At 79.8% G+C, this 2,391-nt stretch overlaps 1 non-coding gene across 1 annotated transcript; it reads left to right on the top strand.

Annotated features, from left to right (window-relative positions):
- The first annotated feature begins 1,778 nt into the window (after positions 1-1,778).
- Positions 1,779-1,931, top strand: LOC129518625 (5.8S ribosomal RNA). Its single transcript, XR_008666219.1, has one exon. It is a non-coding gene; the product is annotated as a 5.8S ribosomal RNA (ribosomal RNA).
- The last annotated feature ends 460 nt before the right edge of the window (positions 1,932-2,391 follow it).

The raw sequence follows: 2,391 nt of genomic DNA, 5'->3' as shown, positions 1-2,391 counted from the left end.
CGCTGGCCGCGAGGGACGAGAGGAAGCGCGTGTGCGCGTCCGTCCGTGGGGGAGGACGGGGCCGTGAGGGGAGGAGGCAGGGGGAAGGAAGGGGCTGCGCCCGGCGGTGGCGGCGGCGGCGGGCGGCGGGCGGGCCTGGCGTCGGTCGGTCGGTCGACCGCCCGGAGGGGAAGGGAAGGGGGTCGTCGGCGACGACGGCGTGTCGTGGGGGAGGCGGGGCCCCGCGCCCGCCTCCCTTCCTCGGACGTCGCCGTCCCGGCCCCCCACCGTGTCCCTTCCGGGCGGGGCGCCTCCGCCGCCTTGCCCGCTCGCTCGCGCTGGCCCGGGGCTGCCGCTGCGTCGTCCGCTCGCCGCCCCCTCGGCTGCGGCTCGTCCCCCTGCCCCTCCGCGGCCCCCTCCCCTCCGCGGCCCGCCTTCCCCCGCGGAGGCGGGTCGATGGTCGTGGGGGCGGGGCGCGCGCCTCCCCGCCTTTCGCCTTCCGGCGCCGGTCGTTCCCCGGTCGCCGCGTCGCCCCGCCCGGGGGTGCCCTCGGCGCGTCTCGGGACGCGTGCGACGCGGCGGCGGCGCCCCCCCCGCGGTGTCGTCGTCGTCCTCCTCCTCCTGCGGGCGTCGGGTCCGCCCGTCGCCGGCGGGGAGCCTCGGCTCACGCGGGGGCGCCCGCCGCCCGGCGCGCGCCTCCCGCCGCCCGCCCTGGACGGTTCTCCGGTCAGGCGGGCGTCCGCGCCGTCCCCGCCCTCCCGCTCGGCGCGTCTCCGTCTCCCCACCCCGGCCCACCCCCTGCCCCTGGGGCCTCGGGGCCCGGGTCCGGCTCTCCCTTCTCCGTCGCCGCCCCTCCGCCGCCCCCCCGGCCCTGCCCGCTCACGCCCCGCTTCCCGCTGCGGCCCCCACCCCCGCCCTCCGTGGCGAGATGGGGCCCGGGTCGCGGTTGCGGGGAGGGCCGGGGGTCGGCCGGCCGGGTGTTCTCTCCTGAGGCGAGGTGGTGGCTCCCGGGGGTGTTCCTCGGAAGCGGAAGGGGCGAAGCCGGCCCCGCCCCCGGCGGCTCTTGGGGGCGGGGAGAGACCGGGGAGGGAGTGAGGGAGGCTGGCGCCGGGCGGTGACGGGGCCTGCGTCGCGGCGCCCCCCCCCCGGGCCCTGTTCCGTCACGGGCCGGCAGCGTCGGGGGCTCGCGCCCCTCGCCGGCGGTGGCGGCCGCGGCCGGCCGGGGGGAGGATCGGCGTCGGGGAGGCGGCGGCGGCGGCGGCCCGTGGCCTCGTTCCCCCCGCCTCGCTCGTCCCCCCCACCCTCTGTCCAGGTACCTAGCGCGTCCCGGCGCGGAGGTTTAAAGACCCTTTGGGGTCGCCCGTCCGCCTCGGGTCGGGGCGGTCGGGCCCGCGGGGAGAGAGGAGTCAGTCCCCTCCCCCCAGACTCCGCCGCCTCGGGCCCCGCCACCCCGTGGGGCGTGCGGGGGTCGCCGCGCCACGCACGCGTTCCGCGCCGCCGCCGGGAGGGGGCTCGCCCCTGCCCGGCGGCCGTCGGGCCGCGTCGGCGTGTGCGTGCGCCCCCCCGTCCCCGGTTTGGCGTGGGGCGGGGCAGGTGGGACCCCCTGGGCGCCTGTGGGGTTGTCTGCGCTCCCCCGCGCCCGCGCGGGCGCGGGGGCGGCGGCCGGTCGCCCCGTCTTTCGTCTGACCCTTCCGACCTTCTCGGTGTCTGGTCTCGTGGTCTCCGCTGGCCGGCCAGAGGCGCCCTCCGGGGATGTGCCGTGCCAGGGAGGGGGCTCTCCCTCCGCTCGAAACTCGTACGACTCTTAGCGGTGGATCACTCGGCTCGTGCGTCGATGAAGAACGCAGCTAGCTGCGAGAATTAATGTGAATTGCAGGACACATTGATCATCGACACTTCGAACGCACTTGCGGCCCCGGGTTCCTCCCGGGGCTACGCCTGTCTGAGCGTCGCTTGGCGATCAATCGCCGCCCCTGGTGGCGGCGCGGCTGGGGGTTCCCTCGCAGGGCCCGGTCTGCCGGGCCCTCCGTCCCCCTAAGAGCAGACGCGGTGGCCGCCTCCGCGGGCCTCCCTCCCTCCGTCTCTGCCCCCGCCTCCCCGCCCCCCCCGCTCCTCTCCGTGCCCTTCCGCCGCCGCGCCCGGTCCCGGCCGCCCGCGCCCCCGCACCCGTGCGGTGCGTGGGAGCCGGGGGCCCGGGCCGGCGGCGGCGGCGGCGGCGGGGCCGTGGTGGGGCGAGCGGGGGCGGGCGGGGCGTGCGGGCGGGCGGTGGGTCGGGGATGGGGGTGACGTGAGAGGCGGTGCCCGCCCGCGAGAAAAGGAGAGAGAGGCGAGAGCTCGCGCCGAGGAGGGCCGCGGCGGCTGCCGCGGCCGCCTCTGGGGGAGATCCCTCGCGCCGCACGCGGCCTCGGTTCG

The sequence above is a fragment of the Nyctereutes procyonoides genome, unplaced genomic scaffold (genome assembly GCF_905146905.1).
Source record: "Nyctereutes procyonoides isolate TBG_1078 unplaced genomic scaffold, NYPRO_anot_genome, whole genome shotgun sequence".
In the NCBI taxonomy this organism is placed as follows: Eukaryota; Metazoa; Chordata; class Mammalia; order Carnivora; family Canidae; genus Nyctereutes; species Nyctereutes procyonoides.
The sequence above is the reverse complement of the archived record's forward strand: the minus strand, read 5'-3'. Positions and strand labels throughout refer to the sequence as shown.